At 47.0% G+C, this 24,765-nt stretch overlaps 1 protein-coding gene and 1 long non-coding RNA gene across 2 annotated transcripts in view; both read right to left on the bottom strand.

Annotated features, from left to right (window-relative positions):
• The window catches only part of LOC135037118 (zinc finger MYM-type protein 1-like), a 118,706-nt gene that overhangs the window by 15,651 nt on the left and 78,290 nt on the right, over positions 1 to 24,765 (bottom strand). The window lies entirely within an intron of this gene.
• On the bottom strand, positions 4,753 to 5,996 carry LOC135037117 (uncharacterized). Its single transcript, XR_010231718.1, has 3 exons — positions 5,602 to 5,996; positions 5,348 to 5,522; positions 4,753 to 4,798 (listed from the first exon to the last, which is right to left on the bottom strand). It is a non-coding gene; the product is annotated as an uncharacterized LOC135037117 (long non-coding RNA).

Here is a 24,765-nt window from a genome sequence, read left to right as displayed (position 1 = left end):
TCCTAATGTTAAATTCCTGCTTTTTGTATTGAGGTGTAGTATGTGTATAAATGGGTTTAGTGAATTCAAAAAACAATCATCTCCTAAATGTCATAAATCAGTCTTTGGTGTTTAAGTGTTTGTTATTAGTATTCTTAAGTAATATTAAAAAAATGGTTAAGGTTCCCAATTTCCTGGCGCAAATCCGCTGTACCTTTCTTGCAATAAAAATCACAACACACACTCAAATGTGAATAAACTATTTTTTTTTATTGGAAACAAACAAACTTTTGTTTTTTTAATTTTTTTTAAATTCTTTTTTTTAATAACAAGTTAGGAAAAAATTTTTTGTAACATTTCCACTTCATTCATGAGGGTCCTGAGGTGGTGTGCCATTCTTGCCAGTATGGCACTAATTGCTGGGGGATCTCCAACTGCATCATCTGAAATTAATGTCCAAAAAAAAATAAAAAATTACTTACTCACATTACACATTATAGAAGCAAGGCACAAAGCACACTTTAATGGCATAGTAACTACATCATGGATGTATTAATTTTACAGTAGCAGGGCAACACATCCAAGCATGGACTGCAATGATTACAAATCCAAACCATGTTCAAAGTGTGTAGTTCATTCACATCTGGAGTGTCCCGGACTTGCCATTTTTGGTGTTGGGTCTTCCTCAGCACACTGCATCTCTACATCTTCAGATGGACTACATATACTAGCATGCCCACACTCCCTGAAAGCCTGCCTTACTACATAAGTGGAGACAGGTCTTGTTGTAATGTGTGAAAAAAACACATTCGTAGAGTCACACTTTAAGAACACATGTCCCCAGACTTGGACTGTCACGCAGGGGTACAGGGGAAAGCACCAGTGGCCATAATTTCTAACGTGAACACCCTAAGGATCAGGTTCCAGACTGTGCTCTTGAATGTTGCATTTTGGTATTCCTAAACATTGTCAACCTAGACACTGTCGATCTAAGGATCCACACCCACTCAAGGGTGCGGATCATTAAATCAACAGTGTCTAGGTAGAATTTTTTTAGGTTGACCACTATAGGTCGACAGTGAGTAGGTCGACAGGGTTGTAAGGTCTACAGGGTTTATATGTGCTAGAAAGATATAGGATTTGGGTGGACTGCGCACAGAAATGTGCTATCGTTACGGGGAGTGCTGCTGGTGTTTAACAAGTTGGTCCTACTTGTTAGAATATTGGTGCAAAAGTAGAAATTTTTCACACTGCGCTCATCCCCGGTTTTGGATTTGCTTGTGTCTACACTAGTGTAATAAATGGTGAAATGCTTGTTTAAGTTTCAAAGTGATGTTTATTTAATGAATAAAATTGAAAAGCAGAAAAGGATAGTCTTAAATTAAATGCACTATATTTGGCTGTAATTAGCCTTCTTGCTAATTGTGCATGAATATGCTTGATTCTAAGCGTATTTTGATGAAGTCCAAATATAGTGAAAAAAAATGAAAAAAATGAAAAAAGGAAAAAATAAAAATGAATGAATGAATTATTGAAAAATGAAGAAAAATTGAAAAAGGAGAGAAAATGTCTATTTGATTGAAAATCGGGCCGCGGCGTCCCGCTGGTATTAACTGAGTGCACTTGTTTAAAAGTATTCTGCTCCTGACAGACAAACAGCAGTGGAGAGTGCATGAGGAAGAAAGGGACTCCGGACTGGTCTGCCTCCCCCTGCTTTCGCCGCCGTCACTGTGACTGTGTTCTGTCACAGGTCGGAGGCTTGTCAGCCTGGGTTTGGTGCCTGTCTTGGAGGGGGAGATGCACGCACTGCGACCACTCTCAGAGTGGTTCGTTGCCGCACTTCCCCCACCTACAGAGACTCACCTTTGATCTCCTTCTCCTCTGCTGGATGTGTCAGCGGCAAGTTGTATCCACGCTGTTTGGCCGTCGTCCGTGATCTGCAGACACTTCCTGGTTTTCAGTCACGTGACCGGGTTCTGTGTCTTGTTCCGTTCTTTCTGCTCGATCGTGCAGCTGTTGTAGATATTGTGGGGAAAGTGCTCCAACGTGTTTCGGCCCTTGGGGGCCTTCCTCTGGGAGAAGAAGTGTATGTGCTAGGTCAACAGGTCAAAATATATACATGAGGGTATTTTGGTATGTTGTTCTTTTCTTCGTAGAGTGAGATGGACCCCAATTATTGTGCTGTGCCACCTTGCATTGCTCGCTTTGCTCGCCAGGCTTTGGGCAAGGTGCCTCGCTCTGGTAGCGCTTAGCTCGGAACCGATTTCCGTTTCAATCGGAGTCCACGTGGCTCGTTAAGTCAAAAAATGTTTCACATTTTTTAAACTAAACAAAAATAACATGTTTAGCTTCTGACCTGTCGACCTAGCACATGTCAACCTAGAGAGCCTGTCGACCTTCCAAAGCTGTCAACCTACTGACTGTCTACCTATAGTGGTTTCGCAAAACATTCGCAACCTATACACTGTCAAATTTAAATCAGGATTCCAGAACATTATTTAAAAACAAAGCATTTTTCCGGGGGACCAGAATGGACGCAGTACAACACTGCATGAAGGTGTTTTTAAATTTACACTAGGTTATAAATACATTTTTTACTTCTAAATAACTTACAATCTCCTTCCGGATGGACAGCACCCTCCACCTCATCGGGTGCCTCTGCAGCCCACTCTGATGTGGGGGAATGATGTTGGATGGGGGAAGGAGGATTGATGAGGGAAGGAGGTTGGATGGGGGAAGGAGCTTGGATGGGGGAAGGAGGTTGGATGGGGGAAGGAGGTTGGATGGGGAAGGAGCTTGGATGAAGGAGCTTGGATGGGTGAAGGAGGATGGATGGGTGAGGTGGTTTGAGAGGGTGGGTCAGATTGAGAGGGGGAGGGGGGTTGACAGGTGTGGACAGATTGAGAGGGTGAGGGGTATTGAGAGGGGGGGTCAGATTGAGAGGGTGATGGGGGTTTAAAGGGAGGTTGTGAAAGAGAGGGGGAGGGGGTTTGAGTTGGAGTTTGTGAAAGAGAGGGGGGGTTTGAGTTGGAGTTTGTGAAAGAGAGGGGGATGGGGGTTGAGAGGGAGGTTGGGAAAGAGAGGGGGAGGGGGGTTGTGAGGGATGTTGGGAAAAAGAGGGGGATGGGGTTAGGGAGTGAGGTTGGGAAAGAGTGGGGGAGGGGGTTTGAGAGGGAGTTTGTGAAAGAGAGGGAGATGGGGGTTGAGAGGGAGGTTGGGAAAGAGAGGGAGAGGAGGGTTGAGAGGGAGGTTGGGAAAGAGAGGGGGATGGGGTTTGAGAGGGGGAGGAGGCTGAGGAGGAAGGGGATGTTGGATTTTGGGGGTCGGGTTGTTGAGGGGGGGAGGGATTTTGGGGTGGGGAGGAGGATGGAGGTGAGGCTGGCTGTTGCCTCGCTGTTGGTGCCGCTCCCCTCTGCCGTTGTGCTTGCCCTAGAAACACATAAAAAAGGGAAAAAAGGTCATTTTCATGTGCATGAAAAATTTACATTGTTATGTTCATTTTGTTTTAGAAATACAAAGTGCTTTATGTCTCCAGCCTACAGCCTGTGTGCTGATTAACAACACCCCTACATATTATCCCCGAACCACTCTGGTTCCCAGTGTGTCCTGCAAGCACTAAGCACACAGTCTGTAAACTGACAAAGTTATATATATGTCATGTTTATGCATCTTTATTAATATGGAATGCTAATAATCTCACTCATGCAAAAACACATTTAAATGCGTTTTACTTACTGCGTCAGATTTGCTGGCACAGACGTGCCAGCAACTCAGGCTGCCGGCGGCGGAGGTCGGACCACCGCCACTCGAGTTGCACGATGGTCCGCCTTGTGTGGACTCTCGCCCGCAGGATGCGGCGTACCTCCGCGTAGGCTGCACGCTTTACCCTATTTGGGACATATGAATCACATACATATTGGGGGTAATTCCAAGTTGATCACAGCAGGAAATTTTTTAGCAGTTGGGCAAAACCATGTGCACTACAGGGGGGAAGCAGATATAACATGTGCAGAGAGAGTTAGATTTGGGTGTGGTGTGTTCAATCTGCAATCTAAATTGTAGTGTAAAAATAAAGCAGCCAGTATTTACCCTGCACAGAAACAAAATAACCCACCCAATTCTAACTCTCTCTGCACATGTTACATCTGCCCTCCCCTCCAGTGCACATGGTATTGCCCAATTGCTAACATAATTCCTGCTGCGATCAACTTGGAATTACCTCCATTGTTCTTTCATTTTTGTGTATTATCTTTATATATCTCCAAAACTAAATATCTAGATATCTCTCTCTCTATATATCTATATCTATATATCTATATCTATATATATCTATATATCTATATATATCTATATATATATATATATATAAGCTGAACAGATGAAGCGGCACTCCGAGTCTGTCAAAATCAAGTGTATTTCACACAAAGTGATCACTTTGTGTGAAATACACTTGATTTTGACAGACTCGGAGTGCCGCTTCACCTGTTCAGCTTATTCATCTCTATCTAAGAGGACACCGGGGCATTGTAAGCTGCAAGGGGGAGTGCTGGTCCTAACAGATCTGTATATATATATATATATATATATCTTAATAAATCACTATATATAGTATATATAGACACACACACACACACACACACACACACACACACACACACACACACACACACACACACACACAGATAATGCGAGACAGAGATAGATTGAGACGCTTAACTCACCACATTTTGCTGGACCAATCAGCTACACTAAGACTCAATGTAGAGTTTTGGTGGTCAGATGGTTTTGGATTTCGAATGTAAACATAGCAGATAAAATGCTGGATAAAAACAAAAAAAGTTGAGAAGGGTGGTGACAAAATGAACATTATAAAAAAAAATAAAAAAAATATATAGTTTATTGTCCAAAATGCATATAACCAAGCGTAATGTAACACAAATCACAAGGATCTGTAAATGTCCATCTAAATACAGATGTTAATGGTAAAATCACAGACACATCATCTTCACAGGCACTTACTAAACTACTCATAACACATAAACCACACACTTGAAAAAAACATGTTACTGAAATGTTTGTCAATTTGTATTAGGAATTGTCTCACCTGTAACCTACACGTAAACACAGTTAACACAATATATGCTGAATGTTATCTATAGTGGTATCATACCATAAGCATACCTGAAATACTCATGCACGATTCGTGCCTTAATGCGTGTCCTCGCTGAGAATCGGACCCACCACGGAATCTCCGCCCAACTCCTGGCTTCTCATCCTCACTTGGCAATTCCTCTGATTCGAGAAGCTCCAGGCAACTCCTTATAGCAATATTATGCAGGATAGCACACAGGACCACGATTTTACTTACCATTTCTGGTGAATACATGATGTCGCCACACGGAACCGCCCTTTAAGAACTCCAATCGTGCGCTCCACCAGCTGTCTAGTGGCAGTAAGTGCGGAATTAAACTGCCACTGTGGTCTTGGCCTGGGTTTGCTGTAAGGAGTCATGAGCCAGGGGGTGCAAGGATATCCACGATCTCCTGTATGTTAAAAAATATAATAAAAAAAAAATGTAATATGTAAATTTTGAGGGGTTGAAAAAAAAAATGTAAAACTCACCCAATAGCCACATGTCCTGTCCTTCCATCATTCTTAATCTTTGCCAGATCCCTGATTGGCGAATGACGTGTGAATCATGCGCATTTCCCGGAAACATAGCATTCAGGGACAGGATCTGGAGGGATGGGCCACAAACAACCATGACATTCAGAGAATGGAACATTTTCCTGTTCCTTTATATTTCCTCATTATGTTTTGGCGCAACTATCACGACATGTGTCCCATCCACAACCCCAATAACGAGTGGGAAGTGACTACCCCCTTCCTGAAATTGCCGCTTCATCACAGCCAGGGCACCAGCATCCAAAGCCATTGAGATGAACTGCTTCACTCTGCTAATGAAGGCATTCAGGACTCGTCACAGGACTTTGGCAAATTTGCCCCACGACATTCCTACCAGATCCCCCACTACATGCTGGTATGAACCAGTGGCCAAGAAATGTAACACAGCAAGAAATTGTGTCAATGCTGGTATTGCTGTAGGATACCGAATGGATTGTTCTAGATCACTCTCTATTATGGAGAGAGTTTCTAGGATGATATGAGGTGGCAGCCAGTAATGCCGCAATACCATATCATCTGGCATCCCAAAAAGTGTGACACGGGTTCGGAAAATCGGTGGCCTTGCACGCCTCTGTTGCCTTGGAGGACGAGGGGCAGGTTGGGGTTGGAGGGCTTCCGCTGCGAGATATCTGGCTACATGCATCTTAAAAGTAAGTGAAGAAAAAATGAAACACACAAACATTTTACCACACACATTGCAAAAAAACTATTTCTGGGTATGGCAGTCCAAAAACTTACTTCAGGAGCGTATTCCATATCTACATGTGGAAAACCAGGAACAAACACAATGAAAAAACATTCACTAAGTACCAACAACATTGATTTCATTAAAAAAAAAAAACACTTTGAGACACACAGGCACAAAAATTCTATAACTACTAGTTTGACAACCTAACAATTATATGTTTAAGCAACAAAGTACTGACTACTACAAAATTAAAAATTATAAATGCACAAGCATTGTAAACGTCATGCAACTTATCAGCTAATAGAATAGGTCCTCTATGTAAATTCAAATGAAACAGCCTACTTTGGCCCAAAAATGTAGAAAAGAAAAAGAAGCAACCTACAACATAAATGGAAATACTATGAGAATATGTACAAACACACTGTAACTCCTCCACTACCAGCCCTGCATTGGCCAGGCTAATTCCCAGCTTAGAACATATTTCCTCATTCTTGTATCAATAAAAGAGCCTACTTTGGCAGTCAAAATCCAAAAATACAATATCACAACCAACAAAATTATTGAGACCAAAAGAAAGTTAAAAAAAAAATAAACAAACACTCTGTAACCCCTAGAACACAAACACTGCAAATTACATGTTAAGCAGAAATTAGTATAACTATATATCTACTAGTGATGAGCGGGTTCGGTTCCTCGGAATCCGAACCCGCCCAAACGTCACCTTTTTTTTCACGGGTCCGAGCAACTCGGATCCTCCCGCCTTGCTCGGTTAACCCGAGCGCGCTCGAACGTCGTCATCCCGCTGTTGGATTCTCGCGAGATTCGGATTCTATATAAGGAGCCGCGCGTCGGCGACATTTTTCACTCATGCATTGGAAATGATAGTGAGAGGACGTGGCTGGCGTCCTCTCAATTTCTATGTTCAGGGGGCTGCAAATATCTGTGCTCACTGCTTTATTCTGGCGACCAGCAGTATTATATAGGAGGAGTACAGTGCAGAGTTTTGCTGACCAGTGACCACCAGTTTTATCCGTTCTCTGCCTGAAAAACGCTCCGTATCTGTGCTCAGTGTGCTGCATATATCTGTGCTCACACTGCTTTATTGTGGGGACTGGGGACCAGCAGTATTATATAGGAGGAGTACAGTGCAGAGTTTTGTTGAGCAGTGACCACCAGTATTATAGGTTCTCTGCCTGAAAAACGATCCATATCTGTGCTCAGTGTGCTGCATATATCTGTGCTCACACTGCTTTATTGTGGGGACTGGGGACCACCAGCAGTGCCGTTTCTAGGGGCGGGCGAGCCGTGCAACCGCACGGGGCGCCCGCCGCGGCACTTTGTTAATCCTTGTCGCCTCTCCCGAGCGCTCCTGCTCGGGGGGCGGAGTTTCGCGAAATGACGCGTTGCGTCGTGACGTCACGACGCAAATGCATCATTCCGCAAAGCCCCGCCCCCCGAGCAGGAGCGCTCGGGAGAGGCGAGAAGGAGAAGGAGAAGCAAGAAGGAGGAGGCGGCCGGCGCGAGGGACGTCAGGCGGCGGGACCGAAGAGCGGGAAGACGTAAGTATTCTCTCTCTCCCCCCCCCCCTCTCCCCCTTCCTTCTCCTCAGCTTGAAACCTGCCTGCCGCTCTGTGTAAAATGGGGGCACCTGCCTATGGGGATACCTGCCTGCCACACTGTGTAATATGGGGGCACCTGCCTATGGGGATACCTGCCTGCCACACTGTGTAATATGGGGGCACCTGCCTATGGGGATACCTGCCTGCCACACTGTGTAATATGGGGGCACCTGCCTATGGGGATACCTGCCTGCCACACTGTGTAATATGGGGGCACCTGCCTATGGAGACACCTTCCTGCCACACTGTGTAATATGGGGGCACCTGCCTATGGGGATACCTGCCTGCCACACTGTGTAATATGGGGGCACCTGCCTATGGGGACACCTGCCTGCCACACTGTGTAATATGGGGGCACCTGCCTGCGTACTGTGTAATATGGGGGCACCTGCCTGCGTACTGTGTAATATGGGGGCACCTGCCTGCGTACTGTGTAATATGAGGGCACCTGCCTGCGTACTGTGTAATATGGGGGCATCTGCCTGCGTACTGTGTAATATGGGGGCACCTACCTGCGTACTGTGTAATATGGGGGCACCTGCCTGCCGTACTGTGTAATATGGGGGCACCTGCCTGCCGTACTGTGTAATATGGGGACACCTGCCTGCCACACTGTGTAATATGGGGACACCTGCCTGCCACACTGTGTAATATGGTGGCACCTGCCTGCGTACTGTGTAATATGGGGGCACCTGCCTGCGTACTGTGTAATATGGGGGCACCTGCCTGCGTACTGTGTAATATGGGGGCACCTGCCTGCGTACTGTGTAATATGGGGGCACCTGCCTGCGTACTGTGTAATATGGGGGCACCTGCCTGCGTACTGTGTAAAATGGGGGCACCTGCCTGCGTACTGTGTAAAATGGGGATATCTGCCTGCCGTGCTGTGTAAAATGGGGATATCTGCCTGCCGTGCTGTGTAAAATGGGGATATCTGCCTGCCGTGCTGTGTAAAATGGGGATATCTGCCTGCCGTGCTGTGTAAAATGGGGGCACCTGCCTGCGTACTGTGTAAAATGGGGGCACCTGCCTGCGTACTGTGTAAAATGGGGATACCTGCCTGCGTACTGTGTAAAATGGGGATACCAGCCTTACGCGCTGTGTAAAATGGGGACACCTGCCTGCCGCGCTGTGTAAAATGGGGACACCTGCCTGCCGCGCTGTGTATAATGGGGACACCTGCCTGCTGTAATGTGTAAAAAGGGGACTTTTTTATTTTTATTTTTTCCCCACTGTGGTGGGTGTGATGATATCAGATGAGGCCATGCCCACTTTAATGAGACCACGCCCATTTTAATCAGGCCACACACCTTTGTCGGGAGCGCGCGCGCCTACGGCGCGCGCATGCTTTTTCTTTTTATGGCTATATGGGGGGGCACACTTTTTTTTTTTTTTTGAGCAATAGGGGGGGGCGCATTTTGAAATCTCGCACTGGGAGCCAAATTGTCTAGAAACGGCCCTGACCACCAGTATTATATAGGAGGAGTACAGTGCAGAGTTTTGCTGACCAGTGACCACCAGTATTATACGTTCTCTGCCTGAAAAACGCTCCATATCTGTGCTGCATTGTAGTATATATAGTAGGAGTACAGTGCAGAATTTTGCTGACCACCATTATATAATATATAGCAGTACGGTACAGTAGGCCACTGCTCTACCTACCTCTGTGTCGTCAATTATACTATCCATCCATACCTGTGGTGCATTTCAGTTTTGCACAGTTTGCTGACCACCAGTATATAATATATAGCAGTACGGTACAGAAGGCCACTGCTCTACCTACCTCTGTGTCGTCAAGTATACTATCCATCCATACCTGTGGTGCATTTCAGTTTTGCACAGTTTGCTGACCACCAGTATATAATATATAGCAGTACGGTACAGTAGGCCACTGCTCTACCTACCTCTGTGTCGTCAATAATACTATCCTTCCATACCTGTGGTGCATTTCAGTTTTGCACAGTTTGCTGACCACCAGTATATAATATATAGCAGTACGGTACAGTAGGCCACTGCTCTACCTACCTCTGTGTTGTCAAGTATACTATCCATCCATACCTGTGGTGCATTTCAGTTTTGCACAGTTTGCTGACCACCAGCATATAATATATAGCAGTACGGTACAGTTGGCCACTGCTCTACCTACCTCTGTGTCGTCAAGTATACTATCCATCCATACCTGTGGTGCATTTCAGTTGTGCACAGTTTGCTGACCACCAGTATATAATATATAGCAGTACGGTACAGTAGGCCACTGCTCTACCTACCCCTGTGTCGTCAAGTATACTATCCATCCATACCTGTGGTGCATTTCAGTTGTGCGCAGTATATATAGTAGTAGGCCATTGCTATTGATACTGGCATATGATTCCACACATTAAAAAATGGTGAACAAAAATGTGGAGGGTAAAATAGGGAAAGATCAAGATCCACTTCCACCTCGTGCTGAAGCTGCTGCCACTAGTCATGGCCGAGACGATGAAATGCCATCAACGTCGTCTGCCAAGGCCGATGCCCAATGTCATAGTAGAGAGCATGTAAAATCCAAAAAACAAAAGTTCAGTAAAATGACCCAAAAATCAAAATGAAAAGCGTCTGATGAGAAGCGTAAACTTGCCAATATGCCATTTACGACACGGAGTGGTAAGGAACGGCTGAGGCCCTGGCCTATGTTCATGGCTAGCGGTTCAGATTCACATGAGGATGGAAGCACTCTCACTAGAAAAAAGAAAAGACTTAAGCTGGCAAAAGTACAGCAAAGAACTGTGCGTTCTTCTAAATCACAAATCCCCAAGGAGAGTCCAATTGTGTCGGTTGCGATGCCTGACCTTCCCAACACTGGACGGGAAGAGTTGGCGCCTTCCACCATTTGCACGCCCCCTGCAAGTGCTGGAAGGAGCACCCGCAGTCCAGTTCCTGATAGTCAAATTGAAGATGTCACTGTTGAAGTACACCAGGATGAGGATATGGGTGTTGCTGGTGCTGAGGAGGAAATTGACAAGGAGGATTCTGATGGTGAGGTGGTTTGTTTAAGTCAGGCACCCGGGGAGACACCTGTGGTCCGTGGGACGAATATGGCCATTGACATGCCTGGTCAAATTACCAAAAAAATCACCTCTTCGGTGTGGAATTATTTTAACACAAATGCGGACAACAGGTGTCAAGCCGTGTGTCGCCTTTGTCAAGCTGAAATAAGTAGGGGTAAGGACGTTTACCACCTCGGAACATCCTCCCTTATACGTCACCTGGAGCGCATTCATCAGAAGTGATTGACAAGTTCAAAAACTTTAGGTGACAGCGGAAGCAGTCCACTGACAACTAAATCCCTTCCTCTTGTAACCAAGCTACTGCAAACCACACCACCAACTACCTCAGTGTCAATTTCCTCCTTACACAGGAAAGCCAATAGTCCTGCAGGCCATGTCACTGTCAAGTCTGACGAGTCCTCTCCTGCCTGGGATTCCTCCGATGCATCCTTGAGTGTAACGCCTACTGCTGCTGGAGCTGCTGTTGTTGCTGCTGGAAGTCGATCGTCATCCCAGAAGGGAAGTCGGAAGACCACTTGTACTACTTCCAGTAAGCAATTGACTGTCCAACAGTCCTTTGCGAGGAAGATGAAATATCACAGCAGTCATCCTGCTGCAAAGCGGATAACTTAGGCCTTGGCAGCCTGGGTGGTGTCAAACGTGTTTCCGGTATCCACCATTAATTCACAGGAAACTAGAGACTTGCTTGAGGTACTGTGTCCCTGGTACCAAATACCATCTAGGTTCCATTTCTCTAGGCAGGCGATACCGAGAATGTACACAGACCTCAGAAAAAGAGTCACCAGTGTCCTAAAAAATGCAGTTGTACCCAATGTACACTTAACCACGGACATGTGGACAAGTGGAGCAGGGCAGACTAAGGACTATATGACTGTGACAGCCCACTGGGTAGATGTATTGCCTCCCGCAGCAAGAACAGCAGCGGCGGCACCAGTAGCAGCATATCGCAAACTCCAACTCGTTCCTAGGCAGGCTACGCTTTGTATCACCGCTTTCCAGAAGAGGCACACAGCTGACAACCTCTTATGGAAACTGAGGAACATCATCGCAGAATGGCTTACCCCAATTGTACTCTCCTGGGGATTTGTGACATCGGACAACACCACCAATATTGTGCGTGCATTACATGTGGGCAAATTCCAGCACGTCCCATGTTTTGCACATACATTGAATTTGGTGGTGCAGAATTATTTAAAAAACGACAAGGGCGTGCAAGAGATGCTGTCGGTGGCCCGTAGAATTGCGGGCCACTTTCGGCATTTAGCCACCGCGTGCCGAAGACTGGAGCACCAGCAAACACTCCTGAACCTGCCCTGCCATCATCTGATGCAAGAGGTGGTAACGAGGTGGAATTCAACCCTCTATATGCTTCAGAGGATGGAGGAGCAGCAAAAGGCCATTCAAGCCTATACAGCTACCTACGATATAGGCAAAGGAGGGGGAATGCACCTGAATAAAGCGCAGTGGAGAATGATTTCAATGTTGTGCAAGGTTCTGCAACCCTTTGAACTTGCCACACGTGAAGTCAGTTCAGACACTGCCAGCCTGAGTCAGGTCATTCCCCTCATCAGGCTTTTGCAGAAGAAGCTGGAGACATTGAAGGAGGAGCTAAAACAGAGCGAATCCGCTAGGCATGTGGGACTTGTGGATGGAGCCCTTAATTCACTTAACCAGGATTCACCGGTGGTCAATCTGTTAAAATCAGAGCACTACATTTTGGCCACCGTGCTCGATCCTAGATTTAAAACCTACGTTGTATCTCTCTTTCCGGCAGACACAAGTCTGCAGAGGTTCAAAGACCTGCTGGTGAGAAAATTGTCAAGTCAAGCGGAACGTGACCCGTCAACAGCTCCTCCTTCACATTCTCCCGCAACTGGGGCTGCGGGGAAAAGGCTAAGAATTCCGAGCCCACCCGCTGGCAGTGATGCAGGGCAGTCTGGAGCGAGTGCTGACATCTGGTCCGGACTGAAGGACCTGCCAACGATTACTGACATGTCGTCTACTGTCACTGCATATGATTCTTTCACCATTGAAAGAATGGTGGAGGATTATATGAGTGACCGCATCCAAGTAGGCACGTCAGACAGTCCGTATGTATACTGGCAGGAAAAAGAGGCAATTTGGAGGCCCTTGCAGAAACTGGCTTTATTTTACCTAAATTGCCCCCCCTCCAGTGTGTATTCCGAAAGAGTGTTTAGTGCACCCGCTCACCTTGTCAGCAATCGGCGTACGAGGTTACTTCCAGAAAATGTGGAGAAGATGATGTTCATCAAAATGAATTATAATCAATTCCTCCGTGTAGACATTCACCAGCAATTGCCTCCAGAAAGTACACAGGGACCTGAGATGGTGGATTACAGTGGGGACGAATTAATAATCTGTGAGGAGGGGGATGTACACAGTGAAAGGGGTGAGGAATCGGTGGATGAGGAGGAGGTGGACATCTTGCCTCTGTAGAGCCAGTTTGTGCAAGGAGAGATTGATTGCTTCTTTTTTGGTGGGGGCCCAAAGCAACCAGTCATTTCAGTCACAGTCGTGTTGCAGACCCAATGGCTTAAATGATGGGTTTGTTAAAGTGTGCATGTCCTGTTTATACAACATAAGGGTGGGTGGGAGGGCCCAAGGACAATTCCATCTTGCACCTCTTTTTTCTTTAATTTTTCTTTGCATCATGTGCTGTTTGGGGAGTATTTTTTGAAGTGCCATCCTGTCTGACACTGCAGTGCCACTCCTAGATGGGCCAGGTGTTTGTGTCGGCCACTTGGATCGCTTAGCTTAGTCATCCAGCGACCTCGGTGCAAATTTTAGGACTAAAAATAATATTGTGAGGTGTGAGGTGTTCAGAATAGACTGGAAATGAGTGGAAATTATGGTTATTGAGGTTAATAATACTATGGGATCAAAATGACCCTCAAATTCTATGATTTAAGCTGTTTTTGAGGGTTTTTTTGTAAGAAAACACCTGAATCCAAAATACACCTGAATCCGACAAAAAATTTTCAGGGAGGTTTTGCCAAAACGCGTCCGAATCCAAAACACGGCCGTGGAACCGAATCCAAAACCAAAACCCGAAAAATTTCCGGTGCACATCACTACTATCTACAGATATATACTTGACCAAAGATTATATTACAACTAAAAACAAATAGCATAAATGTAGCAGCATTGTTCCCCTACATACTCTTTTGTTGAGATAAGAGTAAAAATACCTTTAAAAATATAAATAAAAAAAAATGCACGGCATGCGCTATATAAAATTAAAAAAATAGCAATATAGCAAACGCACAATCGTTAGCAACGTAGACCATAAAAACTTACACAAAACACTATCTCTTCTCCCACACATGCTCTCCAGCTTTCTTCCATACACCCACAAACACAGGCCGCATGCAGGCCCTTTATATAGCCAGTACTCCAATTACTGGAAAAGTTAGTGTAAGCAGCACCTGTGCAATTTCCTGCACAAACATACACACGCAGCTATAAAACACCAGACAGCCTTGCCAACGCACATGCCATCATCAATATGGCGACTATTCAGGAAATGGATGAGGAGTTAGCCGTGTTGCAGCAGCAGATGGTGGCTATAACAGCGAGGAGGAGGATGCGCCAGCAACAACAGCAGCAGCTGCAAACAACTGCCAGTAGTGATGGTGAAGTTGCAGGAACCAGTACTGCACCACCCCCATCTTCTGGCCAACACACACAGGAGGATGCTGGTGAAACAGAGGTAGATTCTGGGCTACAGACACAAACCCAATCAAGCCACCCACCAAGTGAAGAGGAAGATGGTGATCAGGTACAGAACGAGGGCTCACAGGCTACAAGCAAAAAGAGAAGGTGGCAGCCCCCATTTTCAAAGAGGGAGCTGCGAATTCTGGTCCCACAAGCCATGGATAAAATACATAGAGGGAATAAAAACATGGGTGCTGCGGCAAAAGACCGCATCTGGCGAGACATTATGGATCGCATAATTGAAGTCGGCCAAATTGTCCGAACCCCACAGGAAGTTAGAAGACGGTAAGTGCATATTGCCACACAATTGCTATTTTATTTTAAACCGATAACTTGGCTATATGTGATGTTGCCTATAGCAACCAAATACATAACATGTGTAAGCAAAACATGTATTTATAATATTTCTCTTTCTCTGACGTCCTAAGTGGATGCTGGGACTCCGTAAGGACCATGGGGAATAGCGGCTCCGCAGGAGACTGGGCACAACTAAAGAAAGCTTTAGTACTACCTGGTGTGCACTGGCTCCTCCCACTATGACCCTCCTCCAGACCTCAGTTAGATTCTTGTGCCCGGCTGAGCTGGATGCACACTAGGGGCTCTCCTGAGCTCTTAGAAGAAAGTATATTTAGGTTTTTTATTTTACAGTGAGATCTGCTGGCAACAGACTCACTGCAGCGAGGGACTAAGGGGAGAAGAAGCGAACCTACCTAACAGGTGGTAGTTTGGGCTTCTTAGGCTACTGGACACCATTAGCTCCAGAGGGATCGACCGCAGGACCCGACCTTGGTGTTCGTTCCCGGAGCCGCGCCGCCGGCCCCCTTACAGAGCCAGAAGCAAGAAGTGTTCCGGAAAATCGGCGGCAGAAGACTTCTGTCTTCAACAAGGTAGCGCACAGCACTGCAGCTGTGCGCCATTGCTCCTCATGCACACCTCACACTCCGGTCACTGATGGGTGCAGGGCGCTGGGGGGGGGGGGGGCGCCCTGAGGGCAATATAAATACCTTGGCTGGCATATCATCACAATATATAGTCTCAGGGCTATATATGTGATAAATTACCCCTGCCAGAATCCATAAAAAAGCGGGAGAAAAGTCAGCCGAAAAAGGGGGCGGGGCTATCTCCCTCAGCACACTGGCGCCATTTTTTCTTCACAGTGCAGCTGGAAGACAGCTCCCCAGGCTCTCCCCTGTAGTTTTCAGGCTCAAAGGGTTAAAAAGAGAGGGGGGGCACTAAATTTAGGCGCAATATACTGTATGTATACAAGCAGCTATTGGGGGAAAAATCACTCAGTTATAGTGTTAATCCCTGCATTATATAGCGCTCTGGTGTGTGCTGGCATACTCTCTCTCTGTCTCCCCAAAGGACTTTGTGGGGTCCTGTCCTCAGTCAGAGCATTCCCTGTGTGTGTGCGGTGTGTCGGTACGGCTGTGTCGACATGTTGGATGAGGAAGGTTACGTGGAGGCGGAGCAGAGGCCGATAAATGGGATGTCGCCCCCTGTGGGGCCGACACCAGACTGGATGGATAGGTGGAAGGTATTAACCGACAATGTCAACTCCTTACATAAAAGGCTGGATGACGTAACAGCTGTGGGACAGCCGGCTTCTCAGCCCGCGCCTGCCCAGGCGTCTCAAAGGCCATCAGGGGCTCAAAAAACGCCCGTTACCTCAGATGGCAGACACAGATGTCGACACGGAGTCTGACTCCAGTGTCGACGAGGTTGAGATATATACACAATCCACTAGGAACATCCGTTACATGATCTCGGCAATGAAAAATGTGTTACACATTTCTGACATGAACCCAAGTACCACATAAAAGGGGTTTTATTTTTGGGGAGAAAAAGCAGCCAGTGTTTTGTTCCCCCATCAGATGAGTGAATGAAGTGTGTAAAGAAGCGTGGGTTCCCCCGATAAGAAACTGGTAATTTCTAAAAAGTTACTGATGGCGTACCCTTTCCCGCCAGAGGATAGGTCACGTTGGGAGATATCCCCTAGGGTGGATAAGGCGCTCACACGTTTGTCAAAAAAGGTGGCACTGCCGTCTTAGGATACGGCCACCTTGAAGGAGCCTGCTGATAAAAAGCAGGAGGCTATCCTGAAGTCTGTATATACACACTCAGGTTCTATACTGAGACCTGCAATTGCCTCAGCATAAATAGTGCTGCTGCAGCGTGGTCTGATACCCTGTCAGATAATATTAATACCCTAGACAGGGATAATATTTTGCTAACATAGAGCATATTAAAGACGTCGTCTTATATATGAAGGATGCACAGAGGGATATTTGCCGGCTGGCATCCAGAATTAATGCAATGTCCATTCTGCCAAAAGGGTATTAGAAACCCGGCAGTGGACAGGTGATGCTGCCTTTAAAAGGCACATGGAGATTCTGCCTTATAAGGGTGAGGAATTGTTTGGGGATGGTCTCTGGGACCTCGTATCCACAGCAACAGCTGGGAAGAAATTTTTTTACCTCAGGTTTCCTCACAGCCTAAGAAAGCACCGTATTTTCAGGTACAGTCCTTTCGGCTTCAGAAAAGCAAGCGGGTCAAAGGCGCTTCCTTTCTGCACAGAGACAAGGGAAGAAGGAAAAAGGCTGCACCAAACAGCCAGTTCCCAGGATCAAAAATCTTCCCCCGCTTCCTCTGAGTCCACCGCATGACGCTGAGGCTCCACAGGTGGAGACAGGTGCGGTGGGGGCGCATCTCGGGAACTTCAGGGACCAGTGGGCTTGCCCACAGGTGGATCCCTAGGTTCTGCAAGTAGTATCACAGGGATACAGGCTGGAGTTCGAGGCGACTCCCCCTCGCCGTTACCTCACATCAGCCTTGCCTGCTGCCCTCGGAGAAAGGTAGTACTGGCGGCAATTCACAAGCTGTACTTCCAGCAGGTGAAATCAAGGTACCCCTCCTTCAACAAGGCTGTGGTTACTATTCCAAAATGTTGTGGTACCGAAACCAGACGGTTCGGTGAGACCCATTCTAAAATTGAAATCCTTGAACACTTATATACGAAGGTTCAAGTTCAAAATGGAATCGCTCATGGCGATTATTGCAAGCCTGGAGAATTTCATGGTATCACTGGACATCAAGGATGCTTACCTGCATGTCCCTATTTACCCTCTTCACCAGGAGTACCTCAAAATTGTGGTACAGGATTGTCATTACCAATTCCAGACGTTGCCGTTGGTCTGTCCCCGGCACCGAGGTATTTACCAAGGTAATGGCCGAAATAATTATCCCGTACTTGGACGATCTCCTTATAAAGGCGAGGTCCAGGCAGCAGTTGTTCGTCGGAGTAGCACTATCTCGGGATGTGCTACAACAGCACGGCTGGATTCTGAATATTCCAAAGTCGCAGCTGGTTTCTACGACGCGTCTACTGTTCCTGGGTATGGTTCTGGACACAGAACAGGATAAAAAGGGTTTCTCCCGGAGGAGAAGTCCAAGGAGTTGTCGTCTCTAGACAGAGACCTCCTAATACAAATACAGGTGTCGGTGCATCAATGCACGCGAGCCCTGGGAAAGATGGTAGCTTCTTACGAAGAAATTCCATTCGCCAGGTCCCATGCAAGGATCTTCCAGTGGGATCTGTTGGACAAGTGGTCCGGGTCGCATCTTCAGATGCATCGGCGGATAACCCTGTCTCCAAGGGCCAGGGTGTCGCTGTTGTGGTGGCTGCAGAGTGCTCATCTTCTAGGGGGCCGCAGATTCGGCATACAGGACTGGGTCCTGGTGACCACGGATGCCAGCCTTCGAGGCTGGGGGTCAGTCACACAGGGAAGAAACTTCCAAGGCTATTGAAAAGTCAGGAGACTTCCCTACACATAAATATTCTGGAACTAAGGGCCATTTACAATGCCCTAAGTCAGGCTAGACCCCTGCTTCAACACTGGCCGGTGCTGATCCAGTCAGACATCACGGCGGTCGCTCATGTAAACCGACAGGGCGGCACAAGAAGCAGGATGGCGATGGCAGAAGCCACAAGGATTCTCCGATGGGTGGAAAATCATGTGTTAGCACTGTCAGCAGTGTTCATTCCCGGAGTGGACAACTGAGAAGCAGACTTTCTCAGAAGACACGACCTCCACCCGGGAGAGTGGGGACTTCATCCAGAAGTCTTCCAAATGATTGTACACCGTTGGGAAAGGCCACAGGTGGACATGATGGCGCCCCGCCTCAACAAAAAGCTACAAAGATATTGCGCCAGGTCAAGGGACCCTCAGGCGATAGCTGTGGACGCTCTGGTAACACTGTGGGTGTACCAGTCGGTGTATGTGTTCCCTTCTCTGCCTCTCTTACCCAGGGTAATGAGAATAATAAGAAGGAGAGGAGTAAGAACTATACTCATTGTTCCGGGTTGGCCAAGAAGAGCTTGGTACCCAGAACTCCAAGAAATGATCTCAGAGGACCCATGGCCTCTGCCGCTCAGACAGGACCTGCTGCAGCAGGGGGCCTGTCTGTTCCAAGACGTACCGCGGCTGCGTTTGACGGCATGGCGGTTGAACGCCGGATCCTGAAGGAAAAGGGCATTCCGGAGGAAGTTATCCCTACGCTATTTAAAGCTAGGAAAGAAGTGAACGCAAACCATTATCACAGCATATGGCGGAAATATGTTGCGTGCTGTGAGGCCAGGAAGGCCCCAAAGGAGGAATTTCAGCTAGGTCGATTTCTGCACTTCCTACAGTCAGAGGTGACTATGGGCCTAAAATTGGGTTCCATTAAGGTCCAGATTTCGGCTCTATCGATTTTCTTCCAAAATAGAACTGGCTTCACTGCCTGAAGTTCAGACTTTTGTTAAGGGAGTGCTGCATAGTCAGCCCCTGTTTGTGCCTCCAGTGGCACCGTGTGATCTCAACGTGGTGTTGGATTTCCTGAAGTCGCATTGGGTTGAGCCACTTACATCCGTGGACCTACAATACCTCACGTGGAAAGTGGTCATGCTGTGGGCCTTGGCGTCGGCCAGGCGTGTATCAGAATTGGCGGCTTTGTCATACAAAAGCCCTTATCTGTATTTGATATGGATAAGGTGAAATTGAGGACTCGTTCCCAATTCCTTCCTAAGGTGGTATCAGTTTTCATGTGAACCAACCTATTGTGGTGCCTGCGGCTACTTGGGACTTGGAGGATTCCAAGTTACTGGACGTAGTCAGGGCCCTGAAAAGTATATGTTTCCAGGACGGCTGGAGTCAGGAAAACTGACTCGCTATTTATCCTGTATGCACCCAACAAGCTGGGTGCTCCTGCTTCTAAGCAGACTATTGCTCGCTGGATCTGTAGCACGATTCAACTTGCACATTCTGCGGCTGGACTGCCGCACCCTAAATCTGTAAAAGCCCATTCCACGAGGAAAGTGGGCTCTTCTTGGGCGGCTGCCCGAGGGGTCTCGGCTTTACAACTTTGCCGAGCTGTTACTTGGTCCGGTTCAAACATTTTTGCAAGAGTCTACAAGTTTGATACCCTGGCTGAGGAGGACCTAGAGTTTGCTCATTCGGTGCTGCAGAGTCATCCGCACTCTCCCGCCCGTTTGGGAGCTTTGGTATAATCCCCATGGTCCTTACGGAGTCCCAGCATCCACTTAGGACGTCAGAGAAAATAAGATTTTACTCACCGGTAAATCTATTTCTCGTAGTCCGTAGTGGATGCTGGGCGCCCATCCCTAGTGCGGATTGTCTGCAATACTTGTTTATAGTTATTGCCTAACTAAAGGGTTATTGTTGAGCCATTTGTTGAGAGGCTCAGTTATATTTCATACTGTTAACTGGGTATAGTATCACGAGTTATACGGTGTGATTGGTGTGGCTGGTATGAGTCTTACCCGGGATTCAAAATCCTTCCTTATTGTGTCAGCTCTTCCGGGCACAGTATCCTAACTGAGGTCTGGAGGAGGGTCATAGTGGGAGGAGCCAGTGCACACCAGGTAGTCCTAAAGCTTTCTTTAGTTATGCCCAGTCTCCTGCGGAGCCGCTATTCCCCACGGTCCTTACGGAGTCCCAGCATCCACTACGGACTACGAGAAATAGATTTACCGGTGAGTAAAATCTTATTTTCTTTCCCCAAATTCAAATCACATATGTAGTTGGGCCGACTTCAAGTCCCGCCTGAAGGCCAAGAGGTCTGCGGAGTGGAATGCCTCGAGGGCAACAGGGGGAGGTCCCGCTGCCACTGTGGAGTATACCGACCTAGAGGAGCTGGCGATGGACTGTGTGAGCTACGAGGAGATGGGTGGGGTGTCTCGGATGGACACGGACCTGCCTTAGATTGTCAACATACATGACTTGCCCGGTAAGTTTACAGACATATAGAGTGATCTGTTGTAATTGAATTTTAAAAATTTGTGACAATTTTTTTTCTCTCCTTTTGTCTCATATTATATTTGCTTTTTACATAACACAGCACAGGAGGGTGAGTTTGGTGAGTCAGAGGAGGGGCATCTGGCGGAGGCAGAGGCTTAGGCGGGGGACCTAGTGAGTCCTCCAGTGTGGGTCCGCCAATTCCACCTGGCCAGACACACACTGGACCCAGGGCTGGTTCTAGACCTTGTGGCTCCCAGTGCAAACTTTTCCTCTGGCGCCCCCCCCCCCCCCGGCGCCCCCATTCAAAACAGGGACAGTGCATGCCAAATAGGGGCGTAACTTAATGATGAAGGGGCATGGCCACAGAATTGCACCAATTCACATTACACCGCACAGTGGTGTCCAACAGTCCCATTACCACAAAGTAGTACTTATTTCAGGGAGAAGTCATAGAATGGAAAATTAAAAATAATATGTACAGTAGAAATTAGAAGCTCATAAAGTAGTAGTTGTTACATGGTCCCAGTGGTGGTGGCAGAGGTAAATAAATAATAGCTCACAGAAAGCTGAGATTTAATAGAAGAAAAGTACTTCATATATCACTGTTTCCTCACCTGGCTTGCAGTTTTGCAATGATGGAACTTGTTAAAAGACAATGGGACAGTGCGGGAACAAGTCGCCCTGATCATGATGCTGTGCTGTGCCGCCCGCCGCCCTGATCATGCCATGCCGCTGACCGCTGATCGCTGTGCCGCCCGCATCCCACCTCAAGCGTGCCCTTATCAGCGCTGCCGCTCGCCTCCTTCCTCAATGCGGTGCGTAATGACGTCAGGTGGTGCGCGATGACGTCATCGCGCACCGTGCGACGGTGCGCAATGCATCATGGGAAAGTGGGCAGGAAAGTGGGCGGAAGGGAGGGAGGGTCAGCGCTGACTGCGCTGTGCTCAGTCAGGACTACAGTCCTACAGTAACATGGCGGCGCCCGTTAGGATGCGGCAGCGCCCTCGTAGATGCGGCGCCCCGGGAAAAAGTACAGCTTGCCCGGGGCAAGAGCTGCTCCTGACTGGACCCCCCACCCAACCCTCTCTCCCAGCGATTCTCACTGAAATTGCCAGTCATGGTGAGAGGCAGAAGTCAATTTCAGGACGTGATGACCTGGGCCCTGACGAAGCTTGGTAAAAGTGAAATGCACATCGGCATCGCTGTGCCCTCTCTCCCAGCGATTCTCACTGAAATTGCCAGTCATGGTGAGAGGCAGAAGTCAATTTCAGGACGTGATGACCTGGGCCCTGACGAAGCTTGGTAAAAGTGAAATGCACATCGGCATCGCTGTGCCCTCTCTCCCAGCGATTCTCACTGAAATTGCCAGTCATGGTGAGAGGCAGAAGTCAATTTCAGGACGTGTTGACCCGGGCCCTGACGAAGCTTAGTAAAAGTGAAATGCGCATCGGCATCGCTGTGCCCTCTCTCCCAGCGATTCTCACTGAAATTGCCAGTCATGGTGAGAGGCAGAAGTCAATTTCAGGACGTGATGACCGGAGCCATGACGAAGCTTAGTAAAAGTGAAATCGCTGTGCGCTGTCTATACTGTTCATGAAAATGTAATTTATACCTGTGAATTGTGAAGAATATAGGCTGCAAATGTAATAACAGATAGGGGTATTGTTTATAACACTAGACATTTGCTGGTTGTATTCACATGGGATAGGATCGTTTAATTGATAATATCAGTCTGGGCCAAACACATTGCCACTGTGAGACATAGGAATTAGTGTGGCTGTCTTAAGCTACGCTAGATGGTGGACGGACTGCAATTTATGTTTTAAGGGTCAAACACCACATATCAATTTATAATATATAGAAACATATTATCTACATATATAACTGTGTGCCTATAATATTCAGAGCAACACCAGCTAGGCAGTGAGGCACAAAGAGGTGGAATTGTCATCAAAATATATGAGAGAATTATGACTCATCAAATGTAGTCTGCTGCATATGTAATTTAAATTGACAAAAAAAGTCTGATGACACATTAGTCGATTTATATTATTATCAGCAAAAAATCAATACATACAGTATGGTCCAATCCTGCACCTCTCTATTATATAAAGGGTGTTAAAAAGCTTGTGTATTTGGGACCAAGCGAGTGTTATCAATCAATACCTATAGTACTATTAAGTACATTATGGGTAATATTATTATGTGGATTTAAACGACATTTGTCTAATAGTGGCAACTTGAATAGTGGCAATCTTGAAAACCCATTGTCAAAAGATAAGATAGCATAGAATATGTGAATACACAGTAATGTTATTTGACAATATGAATTCCATATTTATGTAATAACAGGCAGCTGGATTATTGGCCCTCATTCCGAGTTGTTCGCTCGGTATTTTTCATCGCATCGCAATGAAAATCCGCTTAGTACGCATGCGCAATGTTCGCACTGCGACTGCGCCAAGTAACTTTGCTATGTAGAAAGTAATTTTACTCACGGCTTTTTCATCGCTCCGGCGATCGTAATGTGATTGACAGGAAATGGGTGTTACTGGGCGGAAACACGGCGTTTCAGGGGCGTGTGGCTGAAAACGCTACCGTTTCCGGAAAAAACGCAGGAGTGGCCGGAGAAACGGTGGGAGTGCCTGGGCGAACGCTGGGTGTGTTTGTGACGTCAAACAGGAACGACAAGCACTGAACTGATCGCACAGGCAGAGTAAGTCTGAAGCTACTCTGAAACTGCGAAGTAGTTAGTAATCGCAATATTGCGAATACATCGGTCGCAATTTTAAGAAGCTAAGATTCACTCCCAGTAGGCGGCGGCTTAGCGTGTGTAACTCTGCTAAATTCGCCTTGCGACCGATCAACTCGGAATGAGGGCCCTTATTCAGACATATAAAAATTAGCAGTCAAAGAAAGTATTAATAAACATTGAGGTTATTCAGGGCAATACGAGCCTTAGGTTGCCCGATTCTTACTATGCATCAGGGGCCGGGTCGGCACATAGTCAGTATCGCAAGCACATAATGAGTGCGCTTGCGATACTGGCTATGTGCGATTTTGGCTGTCAATCTTGACTATCTCTTCTATAGAGATAGCCAAAATTGACTTGCCTGCACAGTCTATCTTTTCTTTCGATGCCAACCGCGCGGGACCGCGCATCGGCATCGAATCGGGATCGCAAGGTGACTGTCGCCTTGCGATCTGCACTAACTTTTCTTCCGATTCTGACTATATAGTCAGAATCGGGAGAAAAAATCTCACCGTGTGTACACACCTTTAGATTATCACATCTACAGACAACTATACTGTCATTTGGTAGGAGCAGTGTTGTTTGGAATTTCCTCATCCTTTAGCAATAAATGTTACACTATTATTCTCTGCAAAAGAAAGTGTCAGTAATGTTGCAATATTTTTTACATTTGTAGCTATTCCTAGACATCACTGGCAACAACAGTCAGTGGTAGTCTTGAGTGATATCTCATTACTTCTGTTATCACAGGTGTCTGATAAATTTACAGAATAAGGACAGCACCAGAGGAATATCTAGCACAGGGCAAGCAGGGCATGTGCCCTGGGCGCCGTGGCAGCCCCAGCAGACGGGGGCGCCACCGGCACCTGCACCGCCCACTCGCTTCATGTGACAGGGATTCCGCCGGCGCTACCCGCGGCGCTCTCCCTGTCTCCCCGGCTGCTCTGTGCCTGTCACACAG

The sequence above is a fragment of the Pseudophryne corroboree genome, unplaced genomic scaffold (assembly GCF_028390025.1).
Source record: "Pseudophryne corroboree isolate aPseCor3 unplaced genomic scaffold, aPseCor3.hap2 scaffold_667, whole genome shotgun sequence".
NCBI lineage: Eukaryota > Metazoa > Chordata > Amphibia > Anura > Myobatrachidae > Pseudophryne > Pseudophryne corroboree.
This window is presented reverse-complemented; position numbering and strand designations above follow the sequence as displayed.